At 39.9% G+C, this 13,741-nt stretch overlaps 1 long non-coding RNA gene across 1 annotated transcript in view; it reads left to right on the top strand.

Annotated features, from left to right (window-relative positions):
- Positions 1-8,248: 8,248 nt before the first annotated feature.
- The window catches only part of LOC144233379 (uncharacterized), a 70,053-nt gene continuing 64,560 nt past the window's right edge, over positions 8,249-13,741 (top strand). The window contains exon 1 of the long non-coding RNA XR_013335660.1: positions 8,249-8,332. This is a non-coding gene — a long non-coding RNA (uncharacterized LOC144233379). The remainder of the gene's footprint in view (positions 8,333-13,741) is intronic.

The following is a 13,741-nucleotide window of genomic DNA, read 5'->3' on the forward strand; positions in this document are numbered from 1 at the left end:
GAGATACAGCGTGAGCAGGGGAGGGTCAGAGAGAGAGAGGGAGACACAAAAATCTGAAGACAGGCTTCAGGCTCTGAGCTAGCTGTCAGCACAGAGCCCGACACGGGGCTTGAACCCACGAACCGTGAGAACATGACCTGAGCCAAAGTTAGATGCTTAACTGACTGAGCCACCCAGGAGCCCCAAGCTATTCTTCTTTTCTAATCTTATACTCTAAAAAGATTTGCCTGCTGCTTATTGGTGTCCACCTCTTCATTCTTCATAGTGGTGATGACAATGAATCCAGGTATTATGGTAAAAAAGATCCTGCAACAATAGGATTAGTGTCCTTAGAAGAGCAAGAGACTTCAGAGAGTTCATGCTCTTTCTTCCCATACCATGTGAGGACACAACAAAAAGGTGACCATCCACATACCTGGATAAGAGTTCCCACCAGAAAGCTGCCATGCTGGTTCTCTGTTCCAGGACTCCAGCTTCCAGAACTGTGGGAAAATAAGTTTTTAAGCCATCCAGTTGGTACTGCTGTATTACAGCAGCCTGAGCAAACTATTACAGATTTTGGTACCAGGAAATGGGATGTTGCTATTGTAACAGCCTAAAAATATAGAGGTGGCTTTGAAACTGGGCTGTGGGCAGAGGCCACAAGAGTTTGGAGGTACATGGTTACAAAAAAGCCTAGATTGTCACGAAGGGACTTTTGGTAGAAATATGTATGTTAAAGGTGATTATGGCCAAAGCTTAGAAGAAAAAAAAAAAAAGAGCTGGAAAGAAAGCCTCCATCTTCTTAGAGAGTGAATAGTCATGAACAGAATGTTAGTAGAAATAACAATGTCAAAGGCCAGTCTGTTGAGGGCTCAGAAATGAGAAACAGTTATTGGAAAATGGAGAAAAGGTGGTCCCTCTTATAAACTAGCAAAGAACTTGGCTGAATTCTAGTGTTCTAGAATTGGCTGAATTCTTGGTGGTCTAGTGTTTGATGCAAGAAATTGGATGTTGAGCTGAGGAAATTTCAAAGCAAAATGTTGAAGGTGTATCCTGGGTCCTCCTGACTACTACTAGTGAAGTGTGAGAAGAGAGAGAAAATCAAAGAAGAAATTGTTAAACAAAAAAGAACCAGAACTTAAAGCTCTGGAAAATTCTCAGCCTATCCATGTTGCAAAAAGGAGAAGGCTTGTTCTGAAGACAACACTAAAGGTGTGGCTGAATGATCATCTGGTAAAGAGAGATTAAGATGGGTGTGAACCTTGAACTTAATCAGCCACCTCAACAGACAGCCAGAAATAGAGATGGGATTATACCAGCAGAGACAATGCCAGTTTGACCTAATGGAGACAGAAAAAAGGAGGAAATGAAGGGAGGCTGCTGGACTTCTTGTATTCTACAAAGCTAGGTGATAGAGCTATTCTGCTGTGAGCATGGTTTATCCTTCAAGAAAATGGAAGGTTGACCTTGAAAGTAGTTCAGAGTTCAGCAGGGCTTCCATACCTACCACAGGCCCAGGGTGCAAGTTTGCTTCCTCCTTGGTTTCAGAGGGTGGGGTCCTTGTAGAGCAGCAGAGCACTGGACCAAAAAGGATGTTCTCAAGTTTTAAGAGTTAATGGAATTATATAAAATAAATCAATCCTGGGAATGTCATATACAGCATCGTGACTATAATTAATACTGTACTGTATATTGGATAGACACTAAATTAGTAGATCTTAAAAGTTCTCATCACAAGGAAAAAACTATAGCTATGTATGGTGTTGGGTGTTAACTAAACTTATTGTGATAATCAGTTTGCAATATATACATATATCATCATGTTATATACCTAAAACTAATACTATGTTATATGTCAATTATATCTCAATTTTAAAAATCTGTTTTAATTAAAAATAAGATCTAAAGGGATTTGCCTTGCTAGGTTTTAGACTTGTTTAGGACTCACCAACCCCCTTTCTTCTTTCCTCTTTCTTCCTTTTGGAATAGGGATGTCTATCTGTCCCATTATTATACTTTGAAGCAAAAAAAACTGGGTTTCACAGATTCACAGCTGGAGAGACATTCTGCCTCAGGATGAATCATACCTCTTGAGTCTTACCCATATCTGATTTAGGTGATATTTAAATGAGACTTTAGATTTTAGAGTTGATGCTGGAACAAGTTAAGATTTTGGGAGCTGTTGGAATGGATTGAATGTTTTTGCATGTAAGAAGGACATGAATTGGGGGGCAGTGGCAGACTGATGTAATAACTGTCAAATTGGTTTAGGGCAAGAGAATATTAAAAGATGAGAGGAGAAAAATGCAGATATCTAGAATTCTGCGCTCAGATTGTTTTGTGAGTATCTTTAAATTCTTAACCCACAAGGCAGACACTCAAACTTGCAACAACAGACAATGCATTATGGGTATGATTCATGGAGGTGTATTGATGAACTCTAATCAGAACCCAAATTCAGTCTTGGACCCTAATGTCATTGGATAGAAGAGTATTTACTCTACAGCTTATTCAAGTGGGATATGTGGGTTGCTCTGATCAGATGGGGGCCACCACATGGGAAGCAACACCAAGTATGGGGCACCTGATGCCCAGGCGGTGAAAGAATTCACCCAAGGCAGAACAAAGGAGATAGAAATGTAATGAATACACCAGAAGGGAGCAGTAGGCAGGACAGCAGAGACTGTCTATGACAAGGCAGGGATAAAGGGCCATAGTTATAGGGCAGACCAAGTATTGTAACATATGGAATTCCCCCGCCCCTTTTTTTAAAGTTTATTTATTTATTGGGGGTGGGTAGGGCAGAGAGAGAGAGGGAGAGAATCCCAAGCAGGATCCAAGCTGCCAGAGCACAGCCCAGTGTGGGACTTAATTCCAAGAACCATGAAATGATGACCTGAGCCTGAATGAGCCACCTAAGCACCCCAATTTTTCCCTTTTTTGGTAATCTTAGGAACTGTGTTGTAATTGATCAGTTAGGGCCTATGGTTATTTCAAAGTGGGTCACTTAATTGAGCTTGTTTGCCTTGCTGTTTGCATTCAGCTCTGTGGTTGCTGTGGGCCCTTTTACCTTACTCAGGTTTCCATCGCTCAAGCTGGTTGCCTAAAAGTTGCCTTTACAGGATATTGCAAAGCTGATTGGATTACTTTTTTACTCATGTGGCATCCCAAAGGAATAGATTTAGTGGGAGTCTGAAAATATGAGACTTTAAGGTTGGTCAGAGTTTAGCGCTAAAGATGCAGATCTGAGTGAGTCCTAATAACTCATGGTACAGACAGCCTGTTGGATGAATTCATAGAAAGGTAGAAAGAAAAAGCCTAGGACATCAGCTCAAGCAATCATAGTTAATCAGAAGAGTGAAGAAAATAAAGAGCAATCCGAAAGGATAGGAATTTATATCATGAAGATGAAGAAAAATAGGGTAGTCAGCAACAAATGAGATAAAAAGGTGAATGCAGGTTCAGAGAGCGAGCAGTGGAAAGAGGCTGGAGTGGGTCTCACTATTCAATATATAGACTTTCTCACTGAATCATTTTCTTGGTTGACCTGGTGTATCTGAATCTGGGACCTGTCTGGTTCAAACTCTGCACCATCTTAACCTTTTGTTTTTACAGAAGGCTACTACTCATTTGCCTATTTGTCCTAAGGATGGCGACCTAGACCTAGAAGTCCAACTGCTCTGTACAGCTTTTCAATCAATCCTCTGGTCTTTCCTTCCATATCCTCCCATTGATGTGGTATTTGCAATTTATGAGTCTGTGGTATAACAAGGCACGTATTAGGTCTTTGTCTCCAGTTGCTGGCAAAGATCTCCTAAAACTCTTGGAATTTCCTGAGTGATAGGAGTATCTTTTGTTATTCAGAAGGCTCTTTCGAGCACTTTTTTGATGCTGATGAGGGCCTGTCCATAGCCTTAGGTTACTAGAAAGACCAAGTGATTAGAGGGTTGGAACTTTCAGACCTATCCACAAACCTCCAGGAAAAGGGAGAGAGGGATTAGAGATTACATTTTATAAAAACTCTTCAGGAAATGTGGTGAGTTTCTGGGTTGGTGAACATCATGGAGGTGCTGGGAGGGTGGTGCATGAAGAGATGGCACGGAAGCTCTGTGCCCCTTCCCCTCGTCTTTGCCCTATACATCTTTCCACATAGCTGTTGAATTGTATCCTTTCTAACAAATCAATAAACATAAGTAAATATTTCTCTAAATTGTGTGAGTCATTCTAGCCAATTACTGAACCAACGAAAGGAGTCACCAAGGGAACTTCAATTCATGGCTATTTGGTCAGAAGTACAAATGACAATCTGTCCTTGAAATTGGCATCTGAGGTGGAGGTAGTCTTGAGGGCTGAGTCAAGGTTCTCCAGAGACAAAGAAACAAAAGGATAGACAGATAAGATAGAAAATAGAATTTTCCTGTCCAGAGCCTTCCTAGAGTTCTGAATTACGAATTCCTGTACTTCTAATTGCCCTTCCCTTCTGCATTCAGCTTTCTTAGCTCTAACAGTTTCTTCATCCTCTTTCCTTCTTCCAATAAGAACATGTCAACATCTCTCATTCCCTTCTGTTCCTTTCTCACTTTCTCAGTCCTTGTGGGGTTTTATATTTTCTCATTTCATTGGGGTTTCATAGGGAAACAAGACAAACATATGTTTAATCTCTTATGTTAAATCAAAGTCACTTTGTAGACTATGTTTTCAAAATTACGAGTTCTTTTAAAATCAATTATGCGGTTATAAAATACTTAAATGATATCCTTTCTTTTCAATACAGTAGCCTCCCTTATCCACAGTTTCACTTTCCAAAGTTTCAGTTAACTGAGCTCAACCTCAGTCCTGAAGCAGATGAAGCAGATGATGTTTCTCCTGATGTAGTCAGAAGGTCAAAAGCCTAACACCACATCGCAATGCAAACATCATTCACTTCATTTCCTCTCATCATTTTATTATCTCACATCTTCACAAGAAGGGTGAGAACAGTATATTTTGAGACCAACATTCTCATAACTTTTATTACAGCATATGCTTATAATTGTTCTATTTTATTATTACTTGGTATTAAATTTTTAAGTGTTTATTCATTTTTGAGAAAAAGAGACAGAATGTGAGTGGGGAAAGGGCAGAGAGAGAGGGAGACACAGACTCTGAAGCAGGTTCCAGGCTCTGAGCTATTAGCACAGAGCCTGATGCAGGGCTCAAACTCAGGAACCATGAGATCATGACCTGAGCCAAAGTTGGACGCTTAACCCACTGAGCCACCCAGGGGTCCCTATTGTTACTTAGTATTAATCTCTTGCTGCACCTAATTTATAAATTAAACTTTATCTCAGCTATATATGCATAGGAAAAAACATATAGGGGTTGGTACTATCAGCAGGCATCAACTGGGGGTCTTGAATGTATACCTTGCAGATAAGGTGGGAGTACTGAATCTTTGTTTTTTTCTGATTAGAAATGTTTGCTCATTATAATTATCCAAATGATATAGAAATACCTAAATACCTAACAAAGGACTCCTTCATAGTCCTAAACTTTAGAGAAAGTCATGGGTTGATCTGTAAATATACTGTTTAGTGATTCTATATTTGTAATATATGATAGGAAAAAGCAACAGAAAGATAACATTAAAATATTAACAGCAGTTAACTCTGGATTGTGAGATTAATGGATTTTCCCCCTTCTTTTGATTTATATATATATTTTAAAAATGTTTATTTATTTTTGCGAGAGGGAGAGAGAGAGAGTGTGTGCAAGCAGGGTAGGGGCAGAGAGGGAGAGAGAGAGAGAATCCCAAGTAGGCTTGGCACTGTCAGCACAGAGCCTGACTTGAGGCTGGATCCGAAGAACTGTGAGATCATGACCTGAGTGGAAATCAAGAGTCCAATATTAAACTGACTGAGCCACCCAGACACACATTAAAAAATGTTAAAATTCCTTTTCCTTAAAATAAATGTGTAATTATATTCAAACTTTCGCAATCTTTGCTTTTTAAAAAAGTTTATTTTTTTGAGGTCTTAATTTTTTTAATGTTTATTTTTAAGATAGAGAGTGCGCAAGCATGTACATGGGGGAGAGGTAGACAGAGAATCCCAAGCTGACTTCACACCATCAGCCCAGAGCCCAACTTTGGGCTCAAACCCACAACCATGAGATCATGACTTGAGGTGAAAGCAAGAAGCTCAACCCACTGAACCACTCAGGCACCCAAACTTTTGCAATCTTTGAAATGAAAATTTTCTTTCTTTCTTTTTTTTTTTTAAATGTTTTATTTATTTCTAGGAGAGAGATAGAGACAGCATGAGCAGGGGAGGGTCAGAGAGAGAGGGAATCACAGACTATGAAACAGGCTCCAGGCTCTGAGCTGGCTGTCAGCACAGAGCCCGACGCGGGGCTCGAACCCACGAACCGCGAGATCATGACCCAAGCGAAAGTCGGACGCTTAACCGACTAAGCCACCCAGGCGCCCCTGAAATGAAAATTTTCATTTAAGATATTCTAAGAATTAAAAAATAAAACAATATTTCAAGAATAGTAAAAGGCTCTCTGATACCTACAGATGAAAAGAATTCTAAAATTATAATAGTAGCCAACAGGTAATACAATCTACTATACAGTTTCCATCACTTAATTATGCACTTCGTGTTTAAGATAGACAGGTATTGGAGCGCTTATGTGGCTGGCTCAGCGGACTCAGCATCCAACTCTGGATTTCAGCTCTAGTCATCATCTCATGGTTTTGTGGGCGTCTGGAATCCGGCTCTGAGCAGACTGTGCATAGCCTGCCTGGGATTCTCCCTCTCCTTGCCCCTCCCCCCATGCACACACTCTCTCTGTCTCAAAATTAAATAATAGACTTTCAAGGGGAAAAAAAAGACAAACAGATACTTAAACCTTAAGAGTTTCACAGAAGGGTAAACTCTTACTAATTTTTCCTTTTAACACCATTCACCAGATGGTCTAGAAATCTTTGATCTGGAAGCCTTACATGGTTTCCAGACCTCCAGCGGAGGTATTACCTCCTAAAACTTTTGTGATTTTTGTCCACTCTCTGGGATTGAATCATTGGACCTTTAGAGTAAAGCTACTAACTAATCATCATAAAGTTAATCAGCCAGATAGGACAGAATGAATTTTACAACACCAATCAGGGACCCATTTTCTACAGGGTAATTCACAAAAATTGCCTTTAAAGAGCTCACATCAACATTTCTACCTAAATGTCTTGATAATAAACACCTCAAGTCCAACGACCATTCATTTGGAATTACATTCATTCAAAATCTGGCTATCAACTTCCATCCCAAACACAGCTTATTCAAATCTATTTGGTTCCCTACACGAGTACCGGGGCGTGGGCCAGTTCGTCTCCCGGGCCTCCCCACCCGACAGTCTCCCTTAGTTTCGATGTCCAGCGAGGTCTCTAGCAGAGCGGTTCCGTGCAGTCGGTCCCTAACCTCCCTGCCTTCCAGGCCTTGGCTAGCATGGCAGCGGCCCACAGCTGACGCGACCTTTCTGCCTGGCCCTCCCCTCCCCTTCTCCTCCTCCGCGGTCCCACATCCGCCGTGGGACCAGCCTCGAGGGAAAGCGTCAGTTGACTCCTGCAGCCTGCTAACCACGGGTGCGAGGAAGCTTAACCCGCTTCCAACTCCAGGCCAAAGCATGAATCGCTCCCCTCCCACCACCCAGTTTTCAGACAGACTCCCCAACAAGGGCAGGAGGGAGACAGGCCAGCGCGCACGCGCGGGACCCCGCCCGTCCTGCCGGCGCGCGCCCGGCCGGAGAAGCCACGGGCCAATCAGAGAGAGCCTAGCCTCTACGCCCCCAGGTTCGCGCGCGTCTGTCCTCCAAGGGCTGCATTCGAATACAATAGCCCGCTAGCCGACATTCTCTTCGCTTTGTACCGTTCCGTCGTCGCACATAGAGACGCCCTTTCCGGGGGCGGCCTCAAAGCCTCCCCCGAGGGAGGGAAAGTGGGTGGTGGGGGAAGGGTGGGAAGCGAGGTAGGCTTTTTCTTTGTCAAAAAAACCCCTTTCACCCTCCAGGGCTCCCCTATTCGCGTCTCAGGATAGAAACGCCCCTTGGCTGGGCTTAAGTTAGTATAAGCTATGTTAAAGGAAAGAGGTATTCTTTATTCAAATGGTAAGTTCTCCTCGTGAGGTAATGCGCGTCCGTGCGGTACCCAGAATTCCCCAGTTCCCGCCTGGCGTGTTTCCGGTCTGCGTGCTGCGGAGAGCAGCAGGGCGAGGCTGCAACGTTNTGGCCCCCCCGCAAATTAATAGTTCCCTTATATTTTATGATTGTTAAGAAGAAAACCGCTTTCAAAAAGTGCCTGTTCCCAGCAAAACTGATAGTAAGTACATAAACGTTTATAAAAGAAAGTTAAACTCACCCACAATCTCGCCACCCAGAAATAACATCGTTAACACATTGCTAGGTAAACTTGGAGATTTTTCACATATACACATAAAGTGTTTGTTTTTTTTTTAATATTACTTTATGTTTGAGAGAGAGACAGAGAGATCGTCAGCGGAGGAGGGGCTCGTGAGCGGGGGAGGGGCAGAGAGAGCCGGAGACACAGAATCGGAAGCAGGCTCCAGGCTCTGAGCTGTCAGCAGAGCCCCACACCAGGCTCTAACTCATGAGCTGTGAGATCATGACCTGAGCCAAAGTCAGACACTTAACCAGTTGAGCCACCCAGGCGCCCCTATTTTTTGTTTTTAATAGAAAAATGTGAGCATGTTATGGTCTCCCAAAAGTTATCTTCCCAGGTAAATTTAAATAGAATCATTTTTAATGGCTGTAGGGATGTAATGGTATTTAATGATTGTATGTTCTACTAACTTGTTCAGCCAGTCCCTAAATTGTTGGACTTGTAGGGTATTTACAGTTTTTCACGTGTACAAAGAATATTAAATGATTATTGTCGTACATAAATCCGTGCATACCCCTGATTATTTCCTTATAATAGATTCATAAAAATATAATTGCTGGATCAAAGGGAATGCACACTTAAAGATTCTAGATGTTACCAGACTCTCCCCTGGTGATGTATTTATTACTTTTCCACCAACAGAGTGTGCAAATGACACCTGTGTCTTCATCTTGCTAATCTTCAGTATTGTTAATCTTTGAGATCTTTTATTACCTCTTGAACATTTTTATCACCTTTGTTATCTTGTTTTAATTAGCATTTGTTGACTAAGTGTAAAAATGAACATCGTTCATATATTTATTGGCTCTATTTTTATGAATTGCCAGTAAATTACTTCTGCCTATTTTAAAATTGGAATATTTACATTTAAAAAGTTACAAGTGCTTTTTGTATATCAGCCGTATAACCTCTCTGAAATATAATTATGAATATTATTAACGTTTCTTAATTTATGTTTTAACATGGCCTGTGGTGTTCATTTGCTGAAGGAAAAAATGAAATGTCTCACAAAAAGGAAGTACATATGAGGCCAAAGGAACTAAGATAGTAAAGGATACAGTTCATCTCTAAGCTATTAATATATATTTACAGTTTAAATTAAAATACAACAAAAAGATACGTTTTACATCTCAAGAAAATGATACTAAAATTCACTTTAGTAAAGTTACAGTTGACCCCCCTTGAACAACACAGATTTGAATTGCATTGGTCCACTTATCTGTGGATTTGTTTTTTTCAGTAATATAGCATTGTACCATAAATGTATTTTTCTTATGATTTCCTTAATCTTTTTCTCTGGTTTACCTTATTGTAAGAATATAATACATGTAACATACAAAATATGTGTTGATCGACAGTTTATGTTGTCAGTATGGGCAGTCAACTGAGGCTATTAATAAAGTTTTGGGGAGGGACAGCTGGGTGGCTCAGTTGACTGAGCCTCAGATTCCTGCTTTTGGTTCAGGCTCAGGTCATGATCTCATGGCTCCTGAGATCAAGCCCAGTGTTCAGCTCTGCACTAACAATACTGAGTCGGCTTGGGACACCCTCTCTCTGCCCCTCCCTTGCTTGTGCACTCTCTCTCTCACAATCTCTCTCTCAAAATAAATAAACTAAAAAAAAGTGATCTCTTTCTCCCTTTGCCCCTCCCCTGCTTGTGCTTTCTCCATGTCTAAAATAAAGTTTAAAAAAAGTTTTGGGGGAGTCTAGGGGTCAGTGTATCTAACCTCTGCGTTGTTCAAAGGACAAATGGTCAGAACATTCAAAGAAAATTATTTAAAAGGGAGAGAGGGAAGCAAAATGGAGGAGAATGGACTCTCTTGACATGATTTGTAGGCTAAATATAAAGATAATTAGGAGTACAAGAAAAAATACACTATGTGGTAAGTTATATAAAGTGTATACTATAAAATTATGCACAATTTTGTACTATGTAAAAACTCCATTTATGTAGAATTAATCAGAATCAGAAACCATAAGTAAGTGCAAATAAGTATACGTTTAAGGTGATGGGATTATTTTTGGGAAGTTTTTTATTTTTATGTAGGCATATTTTTAGTTTTTTCCTGTTTCTAACTTTGATATCAGTCTTATCTGTATTTTCTTCTAGCATTTATAGGTATCCTTAAAATCCTTTAAAATCCATCTAAAATTTATTTATGAGGAGGAAGGGAAGAATAATCTAGGTTGATTTTTTTTCTCAATGACTTGGTGGTTGTCCACACACCATTTATTGAATATTCAGTCTTTCCTATAGATTTAAAATGGTACTTGTGTACAGCACTAAATTTCCATATGTACTTTATTTTCTGTTCTGTTGATTTATTTGTTACTGGACAGCAATATTATTTTTTAATCTTCTCAACTTTATTATTATCACCCTTATTTTACAGATGAGGGATAACTTCTTGAAGGTCAGGAAACTAATAGATCGCAAAGTCAAAAGTCAAACTAGGGCAATTTGGCCCCAGATTCTATACCGGCTTTTTTTTTTTTATGTTTATTCATTAAAATTTTTAAAAATGTTTTATTTATTTCTGAGAGAGAGAGAGAGACAGCGTGTGCAGGGGAGGGTCAGAGAGAGAGGGAGACACAGAATCTGAAACAGGCTCCAGGCTCTGAGCTGTCAGCAGAGAGATCGACATGAGGCTTAAACTCTGGAGCTGTGAGATCATGATTTGAGCTGAAATCAAGAGTCGGACACTTAACCGACTGAGCCACCCAGGTGCCCCTGGAGTCTGTTCTCTTTACCTCTATGTTATATTGTCTCTCCATAATATGGAATCTGCTCATCTACAATGGACATGCCATTCAACTTGCCTGTACCACTCCCCCATGTCACAATCTGCTTCCTTATCTTCTTTTAATGAGTGTATACCTACTTGATCCTCCCCTCCTCTGCCATAGCTGATTGGACTAGAGGGTAGGTAGAAAAGCTGGTCCAATCAGATTGTTTCTCCCAGAAATTGGTAAGTAGTCTCACCTGATCTCTTGACCTAGAAAGTGAGGACACCAAGGCAAAGCAGGGAGAGATGTTTGACCCACAAGTAAGTAGGCAGTGCAGACAAAGCAGGCTTTCCGAGAGGCAGTCAGGAGAGAGGCAGAGTTAAGAAGCCCAGAAGAGGGTGGAGGGGTAGCTGCCTGGGATTCTGGAGCTTTCCAGGTCCTGGTTTGCCCCTACTAAGGCCTTACTACTTTTTCTTTTCTTGGGGATCTTTACAAGTTACCTCTCTTCCTTTAAATAAACTTCTCTTTCAGTTTAGGCTCACCTGAGGACCTCTCTTCCTTTTGAAACCAATTTTGCCATCTAAAAACATGCCCCCTCAATTACCCATTTTCTTTTGGTTTCCCAGTAGCATTTTCTTTACATAAATCCTTTACATTTCTTCTTTAGTTCATTTCTAAACATATTTTAGGGTTTTTTTTTGCCCTTTATAATGATAATCTGTTTATTGTTGTCCCCTTTACATCTTTTTTTTTTTTTATCTTTCAGTAGTCACTTTATTTTTTTTTTTAATTTCTGATTNTCATGGTTTGCTTCTCTCCCTTTCCCCCACCATTTCCGCCCTTCTCCCCCTTGTTCCTCCGTCAAGTTCCCTTTACATCTTTTTTAAAAAAAATGTTTATTATATTTGAGAGAGAGAATGCTTGCTATTGGGGGAAGGGCAAAGAGAGAGGGAAACAGGATCTGAAGCTGGCTCTGTGCTGACAGAGACCCCAAAGTGAGGCTTAAATTCATGTACCTACCTTGAGATCATGACCTGATTCCAAGAGGTTCACTTAGCTGATTGAGCCACCCAGGTGCCCCTACATTTTAATCCATAAAAATTCTACTTTCATTGGGGTGCCTCCGTGGCTCAGTTAAGCATCCAGCTTTGGCTCAGGTGGTGATCTCATGGCTCAGGGTTTGGAGCCCTGTATAGCCTGCTTGAAAATCTCTCTCTCTCCCTCTCTCTCTGCCTCTCCTCCACTCACACACACTCTCTAAATAAACTTAAAAAAATTCTACTTTCATCAGTTGAGACTACTAAATGTCAGTGGTTTGTAAATGTGAATTATTCTTTTAAAATAATGTTTTATCTATTAAGATAATGTTTCCTACCAGATATATATTTTAAGTTCTCTACTTTGAATTGTTCTGCTGATGATTCATGTGAGGATGATGATGATTCATCTGTTGGAAATGAGCCACAAGGATCCCAAAGAAGTATAGAATTTTCTGTAACCTGTTTTAAAAATAAAGTCTCATATATGAATAGAAACATTGAGTTTTCAACAACGTTTAGCTGGTATGAAAACAGATACAATGAAAAAAGATATTTTCAATAACACCAATTTCTCAGATACAAAATAATAAGACATTATCTGGGTAAATATTTTGAATACAGTAGACAAAAAAATAGAGATTAAGAGAAATTGATATCTCACTCTTAATATAGGTACATTATCCTTTTTACAAAATCTTTGGCCAGATGTTTCAGAACTCAGAATTGTTGGAATTTAAACAAGAGTATAATGCATATATCATATTTTCTGTAACACCTCAGCAGGATCTGGAGCAGCATCTTATAATCAAACATACTAATATTTGTGTAACAAGAATACATTAGTATTAACCCTAAGACTATATAACCTATATAATACCTATATATATGTTCAGGTCAGATTTTCTGCCAAACGAGTTTGACTCAGCCTTATGAAAAACTTTAGGTTTCTAAAGCTTTTTTAGTTTTTGGAATTTTAGATAATGGCTTATAGATCTGTACAAGCAGATATGTTCAGATTTCAACATCTGGCCAGCTCTGGGGGTCAATTAAAAGAGTTCTTTGAAGTCCTGGCTATGTTAGATAGTCCTGTGGTTTGGGATGTTTAGTCTGAAGGCAAAGGAGTACACTTTTAGAAGAACAAAATACAGACTTTGAGGTAATTATTGAAAAAGTAATGGGTTAAGTATCTTAACTTGCATCTCTAAGCTTTGTCTTCAGTCATTATTACAGCGTGTAGTGCTTTGGTTGAAAAGAATTTCACTAACAGTTCCTAGAAAAACTTAACATAAAAAGTTGCTGTATTTTTCCTTAGGCTTACCAATGAAGGGATCCTTGATGTTTTTATTTCTAATACATAGACTCCCTTCCTTCTAAATATCCTCTGACTGTGAAGGTAATTGTTTCAGTTGAGTCTTTTAAAGTACCCGAATTTAGGAACCTATTCAGTCATCATATACATTGAGTGCCTACTCTGTGTCAGACTGTGCTAGGTACTGAGGATATAGTCTGGTGGGAGAGAAGTACACATCAATAGGACATTACAGTATCAGGAGATAAGTGA

Source organism: Crocuta crocuta, unplaced genomic scaffold, assembly GCF_008692635.1.
Source record: "Crocuta crocuta isolate KB4526 unplaced genomic scaffold, BGI_CrCroc_1.0 scaffold113, whole genome shotgun sequence".
Taxonomy (NCBI): Eukaryota; Metazoa; Chordata; class Mammalia; order Carnivora; family Hyaenidae; genus Crocuta; species Crocuta crocuta.